Source organism: Taudactylus pleione, unplaced genomic scaffold (genome assembly GCF_031769625.1).
Source record: "Taudactylus pleione unplaced genomic scaffold, aTauple2 ptg000030l, whole genome shotgun sequence".
NCBI classification, from domain to species: Eukaryota; Metazoa; Chordata; class Amphibia; order Anura; family Myobatrachidae; genus Taudactylus; species Taudactylus pleione.
Window position 1 is genome coordinate 3,445,683 of NW_028284432.1, and position 23,926 is coordinate 3,469,608.

At 44.9% G+C, this 23,926-nt stretch overlaps 1 pseudogene; it reads right to left on the reverse strand.

The window, feature by feature from the left end:
- Positions 1 to 23,926, reverse strand: part of LOC148539108 (uncharacterized) — a 76,123-nt pseudogene that overhangs the window by 7,230 nt on the left and 44,967 nt on the right.

Here is a 23,926-nt window from a genome sequence, read left to right on the forward strand (position 1 = left end):
ATGGGTGGATTTATTATACATCTGTGTTGTAGTTACATGTATGTCTAGTCCAGAAATTTGGTATGGGGTGTTTTTTATGCCCAATGCAGGCGGAACCATGTCGGTAGGGCTGTTATGCCTTTTGGGTGCAAAAGGTGTTTCAATTTGTTTATAGGTTACGCAGCAGCGTCAACCCTCCTTGGTCACTGGCTGCCTAGCTTTACCTTTTCTAAGCGGGTGTAATAATGGTTTATAAGGCATTTGTTTTGCCGGTTATGACCGCCTATGTTTTGGAGGTTGGGCTTTCGTTTGCCCTCATGCCGCACCTGCGGGGGTAACGCCTATCCGGATATAGCCTAGGTGTATAGGAGGGTTTAACTCCCGACTAAGGGGTAGCTCCAAGGGAGCTAGTTAGGCTCAGTCGACATTTTTTGTTTGGTTTCTTTTCTCTGTGGTTATAGCCCCATGCAGGTTGTGGGTTAGTTTCGGTTTGTGCAGCATGCATCCTATACATGGTAGTATCCTATACATTGTGTAGTTCTGTTATTCTACCATCCCCGTTGGTTCCTCATAGCAGTTTCCACATTTTATGAGTTTTAGTTCGCTGTCTTGTTATGTTGACTTTCTGGTTACGTTTATTCTGGGTCAATTTTTTGGTTTGGTCTTGCACTCGTAGGACGGGCAATGCATGGGGTTTTCAGTGGTGTTCAGTTGAATTAGCAATGATTGTTTGCCTTCGGGCGGTGCGGTTTCCGACACCTAGATCGAGAAATCCAATTTTTCTTACTTTTGTATGTTCAGGCCGGCACTGACCATGTCGGTGTAGCACATCGTCTGGACTGATTTCTCTTCATGGGTGCAGGAAGGAGTGACGTCTTTTTGGACCTCCTCTTTTGGCACAGTCAACTTTTTCCGTGTTTTGGGGGTTCCAGTTGCGCTTGATATGAATGTAGGTTTTGTGTCCAGTTTGTCTGTTGGTGATGGAGATAGCAGGTTATGGTTGTTTGATAGGTTTTTGTAGCGTAGTGGGAAAGGACCGCATATCACACTAGACATTTAAGGTTTTGAGTCTCAGTAGAAACACTATAAAAAACAAAAAAACAAAAAACAAAAACAAATTTAAATGACTGGGTTTGTAAGTTGTTTGCTTAAAGGCGGCTTGTTTATAGGTTTACGCAGTTTGAGCGGGCACTTCATTGTTGGGTCAGGTTTCTGGTTCAATTTATCGGTGAACTAATTTTGTACTTCAGTGGCAATGAGTTTTTGCTGCAGTTTTTTACCAGTTCGGCTGGCTGGCCGGGTATTTTGAGCTTTCAGTTAGAGGAAAATTTATCTTGGTAGTTTATTACGATGCAGGTCTTATGAGTAATGTTACTGTTGGGGCCGTTCCCAATTTTCATGGCCATATAGGCTGGTCAGTGCGACTGAGGATTAATTCTTTTCTAATCTACAGAATTGGGTGTAGCTCATGCCATCTACATCTGAAACTCGTTCTTTTTACGTTCCCTTTGTCATTTATTTTTGTGCGTTTAGGTACAGAATATTATATTTCGTCATGTAAATTGCGCTTCGGTCTCTAGTCCCAATTATACCATGGACGTAACCGTCTGCCTGCCAATTTTTGGCGAGATTATGGGCTAAGCCATCTACGGAGGGTGAGTTTTTTACAGTATTTGCTTTACTTCATAGTTTGAAACCATTCGTAGCAGGGTGGGTCCAAAGCCTCTGCGGTGGTGGCGCCAACGGTTATCTCATCTATAGTAATCTTAAAGGTATACATGTACATACCCAGGCATTTATTACATGTTGGGTTAATTGGGTTCCCCGTTCGCAGCGTCTCCGGAGGCCTTTTTGATGTGCAGTTTTTATGCGTTGCTTGTGGTTACGGGTCAGGTGGCTTCTCACGGGTGTTAGGCCTCGTTTTTACATTTTACTTTTCAGCTGCAATTTTGGAGTGTTTAGTTTCATCAGAGATTTTGTTTCAAGATATTGTTTTCCGGAGATCAGTGGTGCTTTGCAATTTTTCATGGGGCAGTGGAGACCATACAGGTGGGGGTGGATAGTTTCCTTTTCTCAACATCCAGAGGTTAATTTGCCCGGTACGCCTTGTGGTGCATTATAGATGTGGCGCCCTGCTTGTTGAGCACAAAGATGGTTTACATTCCAATCTTATCCTGCATACTACAGTTCAATTGGAATGCGAGGTTGGTTTACAGGCCCAATCTTATCCTGTGTACCACATTTTAGTTCTCTGATGTTTTTGGGCAAAGTTTTGATTGGGGCAGTTTCTTTGCTTCAGTTTCTAGTACTCATTTTCTTCAAATTGGCGCAGCGATTGCGGAGACATTCCCTGCAGAGTTTAGGGTGTGCAAACGGCTGCCTAGGAGACATGTGCAGTTGCGACTAGAGCTAGTTGCGCACCTGGCGCCAACCTGAAACATTGTTTACCAACCAATCGTTGAACGGCTAGCATTCAACAATTGGGGGGTGGTGAAGGGATTTTTTAATTTTTCCTCCCGGGTGCCTTGATCCGGCCCAATTTGGTTCACGGGTAGGTTTTTTAGTTTTTCCCCTTCACTCGGGTTACTTGTTTTCCCCTCTTATGCATCCCTGCTAGTTAGTTGCTATGTGTTTTCTTAAAGTTGTGTCGGGATGGTTTGGGTTTGGTGCGATACTCAGGGTACGGAACTTTGTTGCTCACTGGGTTTGCAGCAGTTGATAGTTTGGGTTGTGAATGATGTGCGCGGTTTAGGTGTAGAGTTTCGTGCTTGATTTTCTTGTGTCCTCGGTGACTAACTAGGATGTGTCTGACTAGGAGGTATTGCCTGTCAGGAGCAACGATGTGCGTCAGTGGAAAGGTGCGAGGTGATTGTTCGTGGTGAGGGTTTTTGTTGGGTTTAAGGCCAAATTGGAGGATGTGTGATCTGTATGGTGCATAGTTTGACTGGAGAGTGATGTATAAGCATGGTGCTTTAGACAGGACAAGGAAGAAGGTGAATGTGTCAGAAGCCTGTTATGCGGTGTCACTGGGTGGCTTGGTTGTGAGTCATAGCTTTTAGTTGGAGATTTAACTCTGTATTTTTCAATCCTGATTGAGGGCATCTTGATGACTTGGATTCAGTTTCCTTATTTAGGAATTCTTGTTTTGGGCTAGGTCGTGTTGGGTGGCGGGCCAGTTTCCTTTGGAGTCTGGCTTTGGCGGGAGTACGCTGCAGCTCAGTGGCTTTATGTGGCGTAAGATACGTTGTGGGGGCACTTGCCCTCGATGAACCTGGCGAATTTGTCCTGCTCCGCACGGGGGGACCCGGGCGCTTTTTGGTACGGAAGCGCCTCGGATTGGCCCAGGAGGGAAGTGGGACCCTTGCAGCGTTAGTGCGTCTAGAGGGGGGACGTGTCAGTCGTTCCCCAAGTATTTGAGCAAAGAAAAAGCTAGAACTGAGTCTGCAGCGTCTCTTTGCCACCCTGGTTAGGTTAATTCATTATAAATAAAAGCTGTGACCTTTTTTAGCCAAGCTCTTGTTGTCTGTGTCGTTATTTATTAGTTTAAGTTAAGTAAGCTATACAAGGTTGTTAAGGGTTAGAAGCAATAAACCAATGTATTTCTTATGATTGTTGGGAACAATGGGCCTGATTTACTACAGAAAACAACTGCAAAAGCAATAGCGATTACGCACGCAGTTCAACTGCGATAGTATGCTAATTCCATGCAAAGCCATACACAGCACTACATAAGAACGCCCACCTTACCTTACACACATCTGTAATGTGTAGCAAGACTGCAAAACCATCGGTACAATCAAATACCATCGCAGACCCACGCGCACTTGCACAAGTGACCTTACTCAGAAATGGCTAACTTCCATGCACGCTATCAGGCCTCAGGTTACGTAGGCCATCGCAGTCTATAATTTATGCACGGGTGTTGAAACACACTGGCACGCCTGCGTTCGCCCGACCACCCCCCGTCACCACCCACAAACGGCACTTCCTGTCAGTCACTCTGCGATGGGTCTGTGCAGTCCAGATCACAATGGCTAGTTCGCCCAAGCGCACTGTGATGCATGCGCAGTACGCAACAATCGTCCGATTGCGTGTGTAATCGCAGTTGCGTACGGTAGTGAATCAGGCCCAAAGAACAGTTTAGAGTCAAGGAGGACACCTAGGCACCGAACCTGTGGGTGGGGTTGATTGTCGAGTTATCAACAGTGATAGAGAAATCAGGTTGGTAACTATATTGGCTGGTGGAAAAATTATTAACCTTCGCTGAACTAGGTGGGGTGTGATAACTTTTTAAAACATACTACGCGCAAGTTGCTGTATTGTGTAGCTGGCTGAAGTTGCAACTTTGACAGTTTGCGTAGTGACGGTGGTTTAGTATGGCGAGCGCTAGTGCAGCGGGTACACGTGCAATCTCCTGCTTTACCGTCTGGATGAATGGCCCGATAAATACATTTTTACAATTGCATTTTCACATGCTTTTGTAAAAATTAAGTGATGATGAATAGGCCCCTAACACTGATTTCTAATTGTTCATAAGTTTAATTTTTACTAACGATTCAAAGATCTTTTTCAAAAAAGTTGTTACTAGAAGACTTAAGGTGCCCACATACTGAGCGACTCGCAAACGATGCAATGCCATTAATGATTTCCCTTGAACTCCCTGGCAGCTCCTAATGACCTAACGATATATCGTGCGTTGCTAATGATTTCAAATGGGCTTGCTGGAGGGGCTCGGCGGGGGCCCGGGTCCGGCGCCAACTCCCCGCTCTTACATCACAGCAGCCCAGCACAAGCTGCTGTGTGCTGGGCTGCACTGGGAGACTGCTCATGGTTGCTAAGCTGCAGCCGCAGCAGTCTCCTATGCCTGTGGGGGGAGCGATCACACTGATCGCGCCCCCCACTAGCTATGCGCCAGGCTGAGGGGCTCACAGCGCCCCCCACTGCGCTGCAAAAATCTTTTTTTCCCTATAGGGACATGGCCAAGCCTCCCACGATTAAGCCACGTCCCTTCACACAGGCCAGGCGCATCTGTCGGCGAGCCTGGTGAGAACAATCCTGATGACTACCGCAACTACCTGCATATGTATGATGCCTCCTTCCAGGAGTTGCTGCATTTGGTTACCCCCTATATCCGGAGGCAGGATACAAACCTGCGGAGGGCCATTCCTGCTGACGAAAGGCTGATCGCTACCCTGATGTAGCTGGCTATAGGAAGGTCTTTTGAAGACCTGAAGTTTGGAACCCTCATCTCCCCGCAAGCTTTGGGCCTCATGATCCCGGAGACCTGCAAAGCTATTGTGAAAGTGCTGCAGTACCAGTACTGTAAGGTAAGAAAAATACATCACACTTTTGTTGCTAATGCAAAAAACTGTTTTATTAAACTTCGTGTAAAACACTAGAAAAACTTTTTTCTGCAACCAAAATGGCTGCTTGCCTCATTAAGTTAGTAAAAAACAGTACAACTGTACAAAATAATTGGATGTAAAAGGTTAATACAATTTTAACACTAATTTATCCACAAGTTTCATCATTCCCGATAAATATGGTGCGGTGTGATATATAGTGTTTCTGGAACAGGTTTGAAGAGAATAAACATGTGCTGTAAGTGCATATAGAGGTCCCACCCCCATCAATGTGCACTTACAGCACGTGTTTATTGACCTACTTCAACCTGCGACAAAAGCACCATATACCATACAGCACCATATTTATCGGGAATGATAAAACTTGTGAAGAGCTGGGGAACACTTCCGTATATAGTCGGCGGGTAGGTGGGTTGGAGATCAGGTTGTGATGAGGCTGACGGGTAGGTGGGTGGGAGAGCAGGTTGTGATGTGGTAGACGGGTAGGTGGGTGGGAGAGTAGGGTATGATGTGGTGGATGGGTAGGTGGATGGGGGAGTAGGGTATGATGTGGTGGACAGGTAGGCGGGTGGGAGAGTAGGGTATGATGTGGTGGATGGGCAGGTGGATGGGGGAGTAGCGTGTGATGTGGTGGATGGGTAGGTGTGTGGGGGAGCAGGTTGTGATGTGGTGGACGGGTAGGTGGCTGGGGGAGTAGAGTGGGATGTGGTGGGATGAGCAGTGGTGCTAGTTGCACATTGTGCCAGGTATGTCTCAGGTGTAAGGAGGTGGCTTCTCCCCTGAAATATCATCTCGCTCAGGAGGCACTCAGATTGGATTTGCTGGTCACTGTCCAGTTGTCTTAGTGCACTGCTGACATACGTTGCAAACTGATCGAAATTATCAAGTGTTTTTTCCAAGGCTTGCTGTACCTGCTTTAAAAATGCATCCTTCTGGTTGTGCCTGGTCTTTCGGCGCTGTTTCTCGGGGGGTAAGGTGGGTTTGAAGGAGGTGGCACAGATGAATCCCCTCCGGGGGGCTTGGTATGTCCTGTTCTGGGGTTGGAGTTGATAAAAAAAAAGTAAGAACTTGTAATAACCATTTTTTTTTCGAGTTCCCTACAAGCGTGGAAGAGTGGAAAGCCATCGTTGAAGAATTTGAAAGGTGTTCGAATTTCCCTAACTGCGGGGTAGCCATCAATGGGAAGCATATCCGGATAACCCCACCTGCCAACACTGGATCATACTACTATAATTATAAGGACTACTTTAGTATCGTGCTTATGGTGGTGGTATATGCTAATTACGAGTTTATAGTTCTTGATGTTGGCAAGAATGGCCGTGCGTCAGATGGTGGGTCCTTCAAAAATACGCCATTCTATGAGAGGCTCACCTCAAAGACCCTGAACTTGCCATCTGTGCAGGAAACCAAGCATGGCCTAAATTTTGTGTTTGTGGCAGGCGAGGCATTCCCGCTGCACAAACACATCATGAAGCCATGAGAAGAGGATCTACAACTAAAGGTTTTCTAGGGCACGCTTGGAATCCTCAGCAACCGGTTCCGAATAGTGACTGGGTAGTCTCTGCATGCTGTGTCCTGCACAACTTTCTCCGCCGCAAAGCCAAACAGCAAAGGACAGCAGGCACAAGACCCAGAACAGCCACAGGAGGTAGTACAAATGCAGTTTTTGGCAGCACCTGGAGTTGTCTTCACGGGGACTGCACGAGCAAAACAGAAATCAGGACTATCGGTAAGTCTGTACCGATAGTGCTTCAGATGTTTCCACCACATCTACAGGCTCCTCTCCATTCTCTCTCTCGCCCATTACTACCAGTCCAGTTCTCTGTGGCTCCTGGTCAAGGGTCAAAAGGAACTGGTCATAATACCACACTGTGGGCTAGTACAGTTCATCGGTCCCCACACCGGACCTCCTGGATTCCTGGATTTTTTTGTGCTCCTTGACAAAAACTGGTTTTAGATTCTGGATTTTTTCGTCGTACTTAATCCAGTGAGGCAGCTTCGTAGTAATGCCTACTGAAGTCGGTCAACTGACACTCATGGTCCCTGTAAATTTCAATAAAGCCTTGGATAAATTCTCGATCCTTATCCATGGACATATCTGTGAGAAAAGATTTAAAGAGTAATAAAAATTATGGAGTACAATTTGATATGTGGACACCCCCAACAGCGGGGGGTTGTCCAGATTTTTTGATTATTGTGGCCCCCAATCAACAGGGGGGTCCAAACCCTATTATTTTAAGCATATAATACACATTTGGGGTTAAACATATAAAACACATATATGGACAGTTATTTAATACAAATTAAATTTATGCGACAGTTTTTAAATTTTGGATTTTTGTGTTACTTTTAAAAGATTTTTTAAATCTGTACATAGTTATAGTGTTTTTAGTGTTGAGTTAATGTTTTTATCATTTTAATAATAAAGTTTTATTCATTTACTCATCTATCAATTATTTTATACACATTGGCGTACAGGGGGGTAAAATAAATACACATATGTCCCAACTGGTGGTCAGTGGGTTACACATTGGGGTTCGGGGGGGGGGTAAATAAATGCACATATGTCCCTACATTGGTGGTCAGTAGGATACACATTGGCGTTCAGGGGGGCTAAAATATTTACACATATGTCCATACATTGGTGGTCAGTGGGATACACATTGGCGTTCAGGGGGGCTAAAATAATTACACATATGTCCCTACATTGGTGGTCAGTGGGATACACATTGGTGGCCTGGGGGATAAAGACCTTGTGGGTTACGTCAGTTGCCGGGCTGCCAGCCAATCAGACACCGCTCTGGAGTAAGCAGCCGCTGATTGGCTGTGAGTCGCATGGCTATTAATCAACCACCACGCAGCTCACGGCCAATCACCCTGTATTTTTAGAACCAGGACTGGCTACTGGAGCCCGGGGCTCGTTATGCTTTTGAGGGGGAATCCCACGTCATTTTTTTTTTTTACATTTCACCCTTTTTTTGATTATTCACAGGCAGAAACATACACGGATCACACTGATTTTGTGTATGTTCCTGGAAAACACTCAGCTCAGGAGGTAATCTATTTAAAAAACTCCTATTTAGGACCGAGTTTACTAAAATTACATCAGTGATTATAATCACTATTCTTGGTAAATTCCCATGTTGTATTCCTGTCTGTGGAAAATACCTGCGAGTTTGGCCGATGATGCATTTATTTCTATTTGTATTTTCACCCGAGTTTTACAGAGAGTTTCATAATTTCTCACCCGAGTTTGCCTATAGTAAATTTGCGAGTGGTAAAAAATGACCAAACACACCCATAATTGACTCCACCAAACTTGTTTCTTAGTAAATTTATCCCTAGGACTCTATTTTGTTTTCTAATGTTGCACTCAGTGATGCTAAGTAGAGCAATAGTAGCGCTCATATATTGTATATAAATCTGCACTACATAAAGCAGTACTAGAGATCAATATGTTCTGCTGCCTTCAGCATAAAATGTACCCTTTTTTCACCTTGCGGAGTACCTTATTTCGGAATATATGGCGATAAGGAGAAATTGTGAGATCGCAAGGTAAGTGTAATTTGCAAAAGAATTTTGTGAATTTATGTTAAAACCCCGGCTGTTAAACAAGGCAATAGCGATTCTAGATCCGAGCCTCCATTCATTACTTTGTATCACTGATTTATTGATTAAGCATCGGACTTGAGTGAGTCAGCATTTTAACTGCTTGTGTGACACTACCCTGATAGTTATGCTATTTTGCACTCTCATTTTCCGAGGAATGAATACTAGTAATTAGGTTATCTTGTAGCGCAGCAGGGCCAAAACAGGGAGTTCTATGGCTGTGGTCACAAAACATGTCAGGAGATAATCTTCATTGTCAACTTAGAAAAAAACTAAGGAACATTACTTTTTTAAAGAAGAAAATGTAAGCCTGTAGGGCTACTAAACCTACAATACAAGTCGCCTTATATAAAAAAAAAAAGCAATAAAGACATTAAGAAACATACATGTAAATTCTCCCATTCCTTATTTCCATACCTTGATGGGAATTTACATTTTCTCCCTGTGTTAATGATTAACTAGCGACAAACTTTTGTCCTCTGTTATCAGTCATTGTCTGCAAAAAGTGACGAGCTGCAGCGTCCATCCATGGGATCGCTGGCGGGGAATTTGCTATGTGTAGAACAATAACAGCCTGTAACCAAACCTTCATATTAAATATCTTCTGTTCTGATCGGGCACATAAAACATTAACATGTTTATCTCTAGTTCTTTACATAAGCCAGCTTGTATCTTAGCTTTAGGGGGATTTAAGCCTTCTATAGAAGTGGACAAGTGGAGAGATTACCCACAGCAACCAATCAACTTCTACCTATCATTCTATAGTATGTAGTTGCTAGTTAGAAGCTGGTTGCTATGGGAAACTTCTACACTCTTCAGAAGGCTTTATACATGACCCTCTAACACACAGGGAAAATTAAGTACAATTTAAATTGACAATATTAGGTAAAATGTTTTTATGCTCTGATTGGCTACGAGTTGAGCCTGTCCTACTTCATTCACTCTGATGTACAACAAGCCTAAAAAACAACAGTATGCAAATGTCTGTGCTTGCATTGTGCATAACGCAGTACAGCCCCTGTTGCTGTGTATCATGGCAGCTTCCAATCAGCAAACAAAATGAAATTGTGTTGTAATCCTGTATATATTATTTCCCATCCATTACTAAATGTGCGTACACACACAACGATGTAAGTAATGAACGATTTTCATTCAGTTTTTCCCTTGAAAAAGTGAACGAAAACCATTTTACAAAGTAGTTGGTTTTACTTTACTTAATAAATAATTTTCTGTGTGTTGAGGGGAAAAATGTTGCAAATACTATTGAAAATTGTTCAGTTGGCCAGTCTGACTGAACTACAAACTACAATCGACAAACGTGAACGTGCATGAACGATAATCGTTCATCGTTTATCGTTTCACACTGAACGATTTTTTGAACGATAACAACGTCGTTATAGTTAAATCGTTCAAAAAATTGTTGTGTGTGTGTATGCACCTTTAGTGATAACAAGGCTTTCCCGTCGTTTGCGCATGCGCAGTACAAGGAAGATGGCTGCCGCGGCCATTTTCCAGATGACTTGAGCATGCGCTATAGACTCCGGGCACACTCTAGTGCCCAGAGTCTATAAGTGCGGTGCTGGCCGCGCACAGGTCAGTGCGCTGCTGGACGCTGGAGGGAGAGGAGGGGACCCGTGTCGGAGACTGCACACGGGCCTCCGCCTCTGTAGAAACACCCCTGGATACACATATCACAATTGTCACATATCAAATGAATCAGCACAGTCTGCCGGTGCATCCTAGTCACAAAACATATTTGTGGCTTTAAAGGCTTGTTACATTTTATAATGCACATTCTTAAAGCCTGGTAAATGCTGCAGGGATAAAACGCATTTAACATACTGTTAAGAGCAAGGACGCAAACTGCTTTTCTACACTTTTAGCAGGCACGGCATTGCCATGCCCCTGTGTGAGAGCCCTGATAAAGCACATCACCTTTCTCAAAATTACTTTTAAGGATTGTTTGTACAAGACTAAATGGGCAGTATGGCTTCAGGGCTAAAGTAATAACCCATTGGATAACAAATATAACGCAGGCAGGCTGTTCTTACTGATGACTGTTCAAACACAGTGGCGCCATGTTCATCCAAATCACAGAGAAACACGATATATACCGTCCAACATTGGAGCCAACAGTGGATGCTTGGGCGCCCCCAATATTTGGTATTTGCAACAGCAAAATAGTCCAATTCAAAAGCCCAGATAGATGTTTTGCATTTGATAACTAGCTGTCATCAGTAACACTGCATTCCAGTCACCAAAGACACAGATAATAAAAAAAAGTTTAAATTAAAGTTTGGCCCATGGAATAAAATCTCGTTTACATTGTTTTACTCCATCGCCCAAGCTCAGACATGCTCATGTACAGACCCCCAATTACCATTAGTTATTCAATAATCACTATCTCGTTCTGCTTCTGTTCCCTTCTCTAGGTCACATAGGTGTCAGGGGCCTGGCTACACAAACTTTATTTTTCTAACCACCCCCCATTACCACCCCCAAATGCTGACTGCCTGTCACTCACTTTGCGAATGGTATGAATGTAATCGCAGTGCAATCGCTGGGTGTGCGTAGTGTGGCGTTTACACAGGCATATTAGAAAACAATCGCTCGATCTGCAAAAATATCGCCATTGTGTCTGCTGATAAATCAGGCCCTCAGATGTGAGATACCTAAAGCATCACCTGCATCGTTCTATTACTGTTTTTGTTCCTAATTGTAAAGTGCAACGGTATATGCTGGTGCTATATAAGCAACTGTTAATACATAAATAATAAATAATAGCTGTACAATAAATACTCGCACCACAACTGGTTCCAGATCTGAAGAGCCTACAATCTATACATCAGAAGAAAAGCGTTCTATCAAGTAAGGAGATTGTTGAGCGCTTGGGGTTAAAGTGCATCCACAATAAGTACTACAGTAGTTGTCAGTTTTCTTTAAATGTTAATTTATTTTCTTTTTGTGTTATTGCTGGAAGTATTGTCACTTATTTGTAACACAGTATTTGTAACCTCCTCTACAAAAGCCACGGTTCAAAACATAACATATCAACAACATGTGGCATATATTTACCAGGAACAAAGCCGCTGGTAGGGCCGTATTGTTCCCGGGCAGAAGGGAGGGAGGTGATCCCCACCCGGCTCCAACAAGAAATGTTAACTTGGCAGCTAGACTTCACAGCTTGTATGTTGCTGACATCTAAGAGCTCATTGTTGCTGCAATGCGGTAACACAACACTATCACCTCACCTATTCATACTGACTGTGCACTAACTGAGAGGATGGGCCGCCAACCAAATGGTGAGCTGGTAAATAAACGGCTGATTTTAAATATACTTTTATTATTATAAAAAAAAATGCGTATATGTATATGTATATGTATTATTTAAATAGCACTACAATGTATGCAGCGCTGAACAGAGAATATTTGTCAATCATATCAGGCACCGTACCATTGGAGCTTTCCGTATAAATTCCCTTAGATATAAGCCTATGCATTTATATACTGTGTATATATATATATATATATATATATATGTCCTTCATTTACACAGACACACACACAGAGCCGTAACTAGACTTTTTGGTGCCCTGTGCGAGAAAGAGCATTGGCAGCACCCCTATTTTTAAAATAGGGACATAAAGAACCTGAAAAAGTGCTATGGCCTCATGGGGAAGGGATAGGGGAGGCCAGGAGATGCTGGGGATAAAATAAGAGGAAGCTACAAGTGAGAATGATAATAAACAGGAAATTGACAGGCCCAAACAGCGCCCCCTGCCCTGTGGTGCCCTGTGCCATGGCACTGGTCGCACTACCCTAGTTACGGCCCTGCACACACACACACATATATAGTAACACAATGGGGGTTACGGACAGGATGGGTACTTATAGATATGGGTGGGTGGGAGGGCTCTGCCACTGGAGATCTATTACCACTAGGGGGTGGAGAAAACGATAATGGGGCTCTATTGCCCTCGAGGGACCTGTTAATAACAATGGGGGTCTTTGTAGATGGGGGGAGGCAAAATACTCCCAGGAATATATATATTTTTTTCACTTAAATACATTTTTAAAAACACATTAATTTAATTTTTAACTTTTTTTTAACCACAATTTCTAGGCATTTTTTTTTTTTTGGGGGGGGGATAGTCAGTTAAGTGGTAAAGAAGGAATATATCAAATCTTCTAAAGGGGATAGGTGGAATGGCTGCCGAACCAATCAGCCTATCATTTTATAGAATGTACTTGATAAATGACAGGTAGAAGCTGATTGGTTGCTATTGTTAACTTCTCCATTTGTCCTTTTTAGGAGGTTTGATACATCTCCCCCTAAGAATCATATAGAAACCTGGGAAAGAGTCTCTGGAGCACAACTTGTGAAGAAAACGCATTAGTGCTGCACAGAGGCGTTCACAATTAATCGCTACAAAGGCTACTAGCCATCTAGTGAGAAAATAAGCAGCGTATAATATCTCCCTCTCAACTCGCTGTGTGGTAGCACCCTCATTCTATAGAGACAAGACATCAGTTGCAGTCGCCTTCATAAATTAGCCTATACAATAAGAAAATGCTATCACACCCACGTCATGGTTTCCTACCATTATATGTGCACCATCGCTGATACTGTGTCAGCGTTTGACACTGACCCCCAACCCCCCCCCTTCTTCCCTTTACATTGTGAAGGCTCATATTCAAAAATGGTGTCTAGAAATTCCTCCGCAGCAGGGGAGGCTTTGAATAAGCAGGTAGGCATTCTGGGTTCTATACAAGACCCCTGCCAAAAAGTTTCATTCAGTTGACATAGCAGGGGTGCGTTTGAGTGGCATTCAAATGGGCATTGCAAGAAAGCTTTTCAGCTCTACCCTAGTGAGCGCTGCGCTGCTGTGGATTTTTTTTTGCATATTCAATAGGGGGTTAACACTCCTTTTCAGCCTTCGAAGTTACCCTGTGTGTCAGTGTCACTGCATTTTGATTAACAATGTATTCAAAGGGTAGTTATATTCCTTTACATCTTGTAATGGTTGGGTTGTTATCTAGCAAAATGTTAGATTTATTTGTTTTGGTTTATTTAACAGCAACTCGGGAATTTGCTTTAAACATCTGTTATCACATTTGGTATTCACTTATAGGTTTAGCATCGGCTTATATAGTCCTAAACGGATATTGGTTATCCCGTTTTTCCCTTTTGGTTAAATGATAGTTTATATATTTTTTTATCCTCATTTTTCATTATAGGGAAATCCTTTATACCACTATCAGTCACATACCCTACAGCCCTGATTCGCTGAAAATTGCTCACAGCCCCGTAGGGTTCCGAGCAAAATTCAGCAAATACAAGCTCGGAACGAGCCGCGAAGGGTGCGAGGTGCCGGTCCGTTGCTGGCGTTTTAACGCCGTTGCAACTGCAACTCGCACCCTTCGCATTGAATAGGATTGACCCCATCGTATATTATATTAAAATGCATGATTGGTATAAATACCTTTATAAACAACTGTGAATTGTATATTATAGTTATCATTATAATTATTATTATTATAATTATTATTATTATTATTATTCGGGAGTGGTGTTAACTCTTATTCAAATAGCTGTGAAAGCTGTCCTTGTTTCCCTTACCTGTGTTGCTCTCTGACATCACTATTCATCAAATATATTAATATATTTTACAACGGTGTCCCTTTCCATGCAATGCCTCATTCATACCAGAAAGTGATGAAGAAAATATAATTAACATTGGATCATTTATATTAAAGGCATTTAAAATCAAGGTTGCACAGCTGAAAATTAAGGAAATACCTGCTGAATTTTGTGGCGCCCTATAAATAAATGTTAATAATATTAATAACCTGCAGGTGCAATGTGTTAGTCCAGAGTAAAGTCTCACCTGGAATTAGACAAGTGCAATATCAGCACATTTTATAGGCACTAGAACTAGAGTTCTCAGACAAGCCCTGCTCCCATTTTAAACAGCCCTAGACCCTTTTTATATTATTTAATTTGCAGTGGGTTCAGGAATTTAAACTTTTCTGTGTACCCGTCTTTATAGCATGGTGCTTTACGGAGTAAACAGTGCCTAACCCTATCCCCCCTCTAAGTTCCTAAACCTAACCCCCACTTTCCCACAGCCTAAACCTAAGTCTCCCGGGGGGGTGCCTAACCCTATCCTCCCCTCGGGGGTGCCTAACCCTAACCCCCCTCTAAGTGCCTAAACCTAACCCCCCCTTCCCATAGCCTAAACCTAACCCTACCAGGGGAGGTTGCCTAGCCCTAAGTCCACCCGGGAGCCCTAAAACCTTACCCTCCCCCCCCCCCCGCAGCTGTCCGCGCCCAGTGCCCGGCTTACCTTCGTTCGGTATGCAGGGCATTGGGCTCCCGGCATAGGTCTAATGAAAGGTGTTGGGATTTTGACGCCTGTCATTAGTACCTTGCCGGGATTTGACAGTCGGGAAGCCGGCCGCCGGCATTTCGACCGTCGGCTACATGACTGCATCCCGTTTCTAATAGTGTTTGACTAATTATAGCTTATTAGGTAAGTTTGTAACTTCTTCCATCAAATTAATCTCAGCTGACATCAGGGCTGCAACTAAGGATGTGCGAGCGGTGCCACCGCAAAGAGCTCTCTGGGCGGTCCAGCCACAAACCCGCAGCCCCCGCATCTGGCTAGCAGGGTGGTTGGAATGGCACCCTGTAGACAGAATCTCTGGAGCAGTGCTGCCTGGAGCGTCCTTCGCATGCTCTAGGCATTGCTATAAGTCCCAATGTTTGCGGCCCTGCCCCCTCTGCAGGGCCGTAGCTAGGGTAGTGCAGCCGGTGCCATCGCACAGGGCACCACAGGTCAGGGGGCACTGTTTGGGCCTGTCAAATTTCTGTTTATTATCATTCTCACTTATAACTTCCTCTTATTTCATCCCCAGCATCTCCTGGCCTCTCCTATCTCTTCCCTGGCCCTTCCCCATGAAACCATGGCCCTTTTTTGGGTGCATTATATCCCTTTGAAAAATGAGGGGGGCACCAATGCTCTTTCTGGCACAGGGCACCAAAAAGTCTAGCTACGGCTCTGCCCCTCTGTATGATGTCATGCAGAGGGGGCATGGCCTGCACTGGGCGCCAGAGATCAGAACTGCGACCTGGATTTATACCGATCTCCATAGGAGATTAGAATCACGACTCGGACCTGTGCGGATTTACGAAATTCGGGTTGGATTCGGAATTTTGGAGAACCGAACTGCATCATGTGAATTGCTATAGAACTATCAGTTATCAACTGTAATATGTCTACTGATCTTGTAATGTAAGCTTATTGTAATCTAAATTATATTTAGATAAATAGATTCCACCATATAAGGTATGCTTGTTTTAACCTAAATTATATATAAATTATGTACAGTATTTGAAAATAATGTTAGATAGATAGATAGATAGATAGATAGATAGATAGATAGATAGATAGATAGATAGATAGATAACTGTTAGGGTTAGACTGCTGGAGGAGGGTTAGGGTTAGACTGCTGGAGGAGGGTTAAGGTTAGGCTGCGGATGGAGGGTTAGGGTAGACTACAGTGGGAAGGTTTGGGGTAGACTACGGGGGTAGGGTTAGATAAGGGGGGAGGGTTAGGGTTAGACAACGGGAGTAGGGTGAATATAATGATGAATGCTACGTAGAAGCTCTCTGGGGCTTGCAGCCACGAGACCCTACCACAAGGGTCTCGTCGAAAGCCCGATGGTCTTGACCATCGTGACCATCATCCTGGCTTCTCGGAATAGCTGTGGGTGGTCACCCACAGCTATGCGAGGGGCCAGGAGGCCGCTACAAAAAAAAAAAATGCCCTGATTCAGAGCGAGCGCTCTTTCAGAGCGTCCGGCTCTGAATCAGGGCCTCTGGGCCTGATTCAGACCCGGTCACAAGCACTGTGCGCTCGCAACCGGGTCGATGGTGGGCCAGTGCGCACGCGTGACGTGCACACTGCGCGAGCCCCGGAGCGAGCGCAAAAAGCGCTCGCTCCGGGACTCACTACAAAAGGGGCGGCTGTCGATGTTGATCGACAGCTCGACCCCTTTTGTAGGCGTGGCCAGTGGGTGGCTTCACAAACGGAGGCGTTCCCAAGCGAACACCTGCCGTTTGTGGGCGGCCTCACTGACATCACCAGTGATGTCAGTGAGAGAGCTTCCGGCTCTGTTAGAGCCGAAAGCTCTCTGGGGCTTGCGGCCACGAGACCCTACCACAAGGGTCTCGTCGCAAGCCCGATGGTCGCGATGGTCTTGACCATCGCGACCATCATCATGGCCGCTCGCATAAGCTGTGGGTGGTAACCCACAGCTATGCGAACGGCCAAGAGGCCGCAACTTAAAAACCAAGCGCCCGCCCTGGTACAGAGCGACCGCTCGCTTTTTGCGAGCGCCTCTGAATCAGGCCCTCTGTTCAATGGGGAGTGCATTCTGGACCATTTTATCAAGCTCTGATCCTTCAACTTTGCAAGCACATGGTAGGTTAGATTTTAATGCAATGTATTTGTGTTTTATCCCGGAGAGTCACCAAACCACAAAACATTGCACCAATTGATTTTAAGGGGTTTGAAAATGAGCCCGAAGTTAGAAATGCATTAGACAGAAAATAAAGCTCACTTACACGCATAAAGTAAAACTATTGCGGCTTAGTTTCTAGTTTCTGGGGGTTATGTAACAGGGTCTGTGTTTTCAGAAACAACGCGTTTCCAGAGATCTTGGCTGCTGATTAACTGGCAATAATTGAAATGGCCAAAGCAACCTGGCTTTGCCATCTAAATTATCGCAGCTTTAAATCTGCAGCCGAGACCGCAAGAATCGCGCTGCTCAGTGCTGGATTTCCCCTTAGGTACATGAGGCACGAGCCTAGGGCTGCCTCTGGCTGGGGGCGGAAGATTAGGTTTGCATCTGGGGGAGTCTCTGGAGCATTCGCATTGTGCCTGGAAAAGGAGACTCTTAGTGGGCTTTCAATAATATTATTCCTAGGGGTGCCCAGAGCCCTGAATCCACCCCTGGTGCTGCTACTGAATACTCAGGGGTACTAAGGGCCTGATTCATACCCGGACACTATGTTGCGCTCGCTCGCATTGAGCGATTTTTCGCAATCTGCGCATGCGTATGAGTCGCAATGCGCGTGCGCGAACCAGTCATTACGATGGGAAAGTGCTCGCCCGTAGCCTGCAGTCGGGCCGCTATTGTGAGTGACAGATAGTGCCGTTTGTGGGTGGTAACATGGGAAGGTGCTTGTAAACAGGGGTGTGGATGTGCGAACGCAGGCGTGCCCGACCGTCAGAACGGCGTTTAATAGGTGTCCATAATTAGCAAAGTAGCGTCATTACACATGTGACTTGGTTGTATTTAAGCCTGAACTGCTCGCAATGTTGTGGTGGGAATAGGCTACCACAAGTGCTGCGAGCAGCTCCGATGGCTCTCGATGTTCCCGATTAATCCTAGAACTGCCGGAGATAACGTGTGTTGCGAGTGGCAGAGGGGCGTCTTTATACAGGTGCGAGCGCATAGTGCGGCCGCTCGCTATTACTTAGTGGGCGGCTTTACGCGACGCAGTGCGAGCCCATGATTTAAATAGTCGGCCCCATTTAGCCAGCGAGCGGCCGCAAATAGCGTCTGGGTCTGAATCAGGCCCTAAGTCTAGGATAATAAAGTGGACTTGGACTTGGATAATAAAGTCTTGGCGGTAAACCCCGCGGCTAATTGAATATGCCCCTAGGAGTACGAAAGTGGAAAGGTATAAAGTACCAACCAATCAGCTCCTAACTGTCACTTTACAGGCTATGTTTAAAAAATGACAGCTGATTGGTTGGTACTTTGGGCCTGATTCAGAGATGAATGCAATGGCCATTACGTACTTGGATTGAGCGATTGTTTACCATTCGTTCAAATTGCGATTACGGACGGACTTCGGAATACATTGCACAGTGATTGACAGGTAGTCAGCGTTTGGGGGTGGTGACGGGGGGTGCGGCAGAAAAACATGGGCTTGCCTGTCCATTTAAACACCATTACATGGGCGTGCATAACTTAGCCAATGTGAGCAGTAGCGTCACAAGGGGGGGAGCGAGGGGTGAGGGTCGCACCCGAGTGTCACCCGCCGAGGGGACAGGAGCCGGGTGCTGCACTGTAGAATTATGTGCAGCACTCGGCTCCTGGCAGTGAGGGAGCCGGCACTTCAGACAGGCTGGTGCTTGGGGGCAGCCCGCACTTCCGGTGTGATAAAAAACGGGTCACGGACCGCAAGGCCACGCCCCTCTCGCTAGGTCACCCTCCCTCCCACTAGGCCACGCCCCTCCCCCCACACTGGGTGTATAACGAGGTAGGGACGCCACTGACTGTGAGTGCATACGCAGCATGAGAGCCCTCAGCGTAAGAGGAGAGCTGCGGAGTCTGCGGCTGGTCACACCTGCCACAAGATCAAGATGGACACCGATGTGCATCGATGGTACCGATATTTATGCAGTTATGCGTCGTTGCATGCAGGTAAGAAGGCAGCAGTGAGCGTAATTATGCTCATGTGATCTTTGCAGACGATAGCATATTTTCGCAGCTGCGTTGCATATAAAAACGCAGCTGCGATCGCATTAGCGGCCATCTGTGAATCAGGCCCTTTGTCTCCTCAGCTTAGTACACTCCTCAGAACCTATTGTATAACCCTCTCCGTGTGCTTCAAATCATCGGAAAATAGTATAACTATAAAGCGTATATTTAACTGTAGCAGTTTATAAAATAATTGTAAAATAGAATTAAAAATAATCAGGGATATTGTAATTTATTTACATGGACATATCACAATCAATCACTAAATAAGTCATTTGTGTGCATCCAAACTAGAAACTGATTAGTTGCTGTACAGTATGTAAGTAGCTGTGTTTTCCATGGCATACAGTATAACATAATTACATTGACATTTCCAGGTCATGTACACATAAAGTTACGGGAACGTCACGTCTTTCTGTGATGTTATGTACATTTGTCTACTGGGACTACGAGGTCTGTTTGCTGAAGGATATATTGTACATGTTTTTCTTGGAGGTATTATAACACATTACAATATAAATCACTCTACCTCTGAAGCATGTTTACTCATCCGCCATCATGTATAATTTGTAAGTATGGTTATTTTTGTACAAATAAACATGAACAATGTTAGATATAGATGAATATGAGATAGATTCATTTACTAAAAGTAATATATATATATATATATATATCTATGGGATGTAGTCAGCATCCCGGGATGTGGGATGCTGACGGTCTGAATACCGGCGCCGAAATCACGACAGGTCGGGATCCCAGCACCAGTATCCCAACCGCCGGCATCCCTAAGGTAAGTATCGGGGTGTTATGGGAAGTTAGGGTTAGGTAGCGGGGTTAGGGTTAGGCATTAGGTCGAGGGTTAGGGTTAGGCACCAGGTAGTGAGTGTTAGGATTAGGGTGCGGGGAGCAGGGGCGCCGAGAGGGGGGAAAGCGGGTACAAATTACCGCCCGGGCTTCCTGAGTGGCACGGCGGTGGGCCCGGGTCTGACGCCACTCCCCCATCCCTCATAGCAACCCAGCACATAGCGTGTGCTGAGCTGCAGTGGGAGACTGCTCGTGGCTCCTATGCCTGTGGGGGGGGAGCGATCACACTGATCGCGCCCCCCTGGCTTTGCGCCGGGCTGAGGGGGCTCAGAGCGCCATATGGGATGTAGACGGCACCGCACCCCGGCATGCGGTTAGGGTTAGGCACCGGGGAGGTAGTGTTAGGTTTAGGGTGTGGGAAGGGCGAGGTTAGGTTTAGGCACTAGGGGGGAGTTTAGGCACTAGGGGGGGTTAGGTTTAGGCACTGGGGAGGGAGTGTTAGGATTAGGGTACGGGGAGGGGGAGGTTAGGCTTAAGCACTAGGGGGGAGGTTAGGCACCGGGGAGGGTGGGTTACGGTAGGGGTTAGAAAAATACTTACCGTTACATCTATGGGTGTCAGGATTCTGGCTGTCGGTATGCCGCTGTTGGTATTCTGACCAGCAGCATCCCGACAGCCGGGATTCATAACCAACCCTATATCTATATCTACATATATAAATATATATATATATATGCCGAGAGTTAAATAATTCAATATTTAGACAAAATTTCAAATGTAAAGACAACTGATAGTGGGTCTGTTCCACAGCAGTGATGCTGGGGGCAGGAGAGCCCAGGAGGAGCTGCTGGAAGAACCCTCTTGAAAGCAGGCAGAGACAATACTTCAGCATAAGGGCAGGTAGGAGCTCTAGGAGCTGAATATGATAAAGGAGCCAGAACTCCACTCTCAGGGCTACACAATCCGCCAGTGGAGAATCCATGAAGACAATGCAGAGACATCACGCATGAGTATCGGGGGAAAGGATGAAGTGATGCCAGTGAAGGAAAGACCCGTGAGCTTGTTCAAGAGCTAGGGATGGATAGCTATACCGTTCCCTTGGCCTTACACCCTGGATGGTGGCACCAGTCGCACTGCCCTTGGAACAGCCCTGTATGATACATCTTATTTGTTTACTGTAATCATTGTTATAGTTAAAACTCACCAGCTTTGTGGAGCTCCCTGGAACTGCAGGGTGATGAGAGATGAGGCAGTAACAGCTCAGCCCGACTTCTGTATAGTCACACACTGCTTGCAGAGCTGGGGGCGGGGGCCACCCCATGGCAGTAAGCTACACAGAAAGAGAGCTAATAGAGGCATGTCTCTGAGTATGGGGGGGGGCATGTCTTGAGCACTGATGGACACCTTGAATGTGTCATGTGACCAAGAAGTGCACTGCAGTGGTTAGAGATTGGACCTCAGTCAGCAGCAGCAAGAGAAGACACAGTGATGCAGGTAGGAGAATCAATGGACACTGGAGCTTAGTGTAGTGAGGGGGTAGTTACATTGAGTAGGGGGTGTGACAGGCTCCCAGCACTCAGACCCATCTCCATGTGTGCCTCCCCAACCATTGACCTCACCACACGTCACTGTTTGTATCATTGTGTTAGTCATCCAAATAAAACATAAAGGTAACAAAAAAGAGTGAAAAATTTACTCTTCTAAAAAGAAATTAATGACATTTTTGCCTCCATCTGCATGTGGTCGCATCACTTATATGTATTGTTCTGAATTTCAAAGCAAAAGCAGAACTCAAACATTGTATCTCAAATACTTCACACCTCCGCAAAACGCTCTACACGTATTGTGGTCGCAGATATTCCTGCTGCTATCGCCGTTTGCGACAATGAGAATGTGGCTTTACTTTGTCTATAATTTGTTATTGAATTTGTGTTCCAGCACTTTATCAGTTCAGGGCATGTTTATGTTGTACTATCAGTACATATGGCTTTTTTTTGTCATTTCTTTACTATTATTTTGTTATCATGTGTTGTACAGTATGCAACAATCACGCCTCCAGAAATATTCCTTCTGCATTGAAGTTAGAACTTTTGGAGTTATTGTAATCTCAGAACCGTATTATTATAATTATTAATATAATTATTATTAATAAAACAAGTTATCCATGTAAAAACACTTTAATATTATTACAGCTACTTCCGAGGCTAAGCTAGTCAGGGGTTAAGGTAAAAATCTGTTTACAACAATGCAGCTCCCTAACTAGAGATCACAGTGTGGGTCCGAGGTGCACATTAAAGTGTGAGGACACAGAGGAGAGGCTGGTGGGCTGGCGGCATTATAGAATAAAGCCCTCATGCTGCAGCTCTCTCATTGTTCACGCTCACAGTTGCCATGGAAACAGGAGCAGCTGCTAGATCATAGGCCCTTGCTGTATCTCACAGGCCGCGCAATCTTCCTGTGTGTCCCGGCCATGTGCTCTGCCAGCTAATCACCCTCCTGCTGCCACCGGTGTCACATTAGACTGTGCAGGATAATGTTTACTAACATTGCCCACATGGCTCCCTTTTTATAAAGCTATGCCCAAAATATGTCAGTACAAGTGGATTGCCAGGCGTTCCGCCAACCTGTCTACAACGTGCCGGAAAAAAATCTGGCAGAAGAGAAAAACGACCATCTTCAGCCACCGATATGTGTAAAGTGGCCCAATTAAACTAGAAAATGGACATAAAGGTGCCCCACGATTATGAATGCCATGAATAATCTTTTTTTTTAATCCCACGTTCACTGTTAAAGCAACTTCATTTGCAACCTGTTGCTTTGCATATTGGTTAACGAGAAAAATGAGATTTTATTTGCTTTGTGTGTGTGTATACGTGTGTGTGTGGTTAAGGGGTCTATGTACTAAGCCTCGGGTAGAGATAAAGTGGATGGAGATAAAGTACCATCCAATCAGCTACTAACTGTCATTTTTCAAACACAGCCATGCGGCTGTAAAGTCACAATTAGGAGCTGATTGTTGATACTTTTTCTCATCCAACTTTTATCTCTCTCCAAGGCTTAGTACCAGTTGATCCCAGACCCCCGAAGGCAAGTAATACTTTTGTGCCCCCTAAAAAAATGGAAAAAAAATATGGTGCATATCTATCTATCTATCTATCTATCTATCTATCTATCTATCTATCTATCTATCTATCTATCTATCTATCTCAGCTGTATATATCATATCTGTCTATCTCATTATCTATCTATCTATCTATCTATCTATTTATCTATCTATCTATCTATCTATCTCTCTCTATCTATCTCTCTCGCTCTCTCTCTATCTATCTATCTATCTATCTATCTATCTATCTATCTATCTATCTATCTATCTATCTAATAGCTATATATATCATATCTATCTATCTATCTCATGGTATACGGCTGCTTAATCCCGGAGAGGGTTAAATGACAGACGTCTAAATCTAGACTTTACCGACGGCATCACGATCGACGGGATGCTGGGCGCCAGGCACCCCCAGGGAGAGGTTAGGGTTAGGGCCCCCCCCCCCGGGGGACTTAGGTTTAGGCGGCATTGAAGGGGGGGTTAGGTTTAGACACTTAGAGGGGGGAT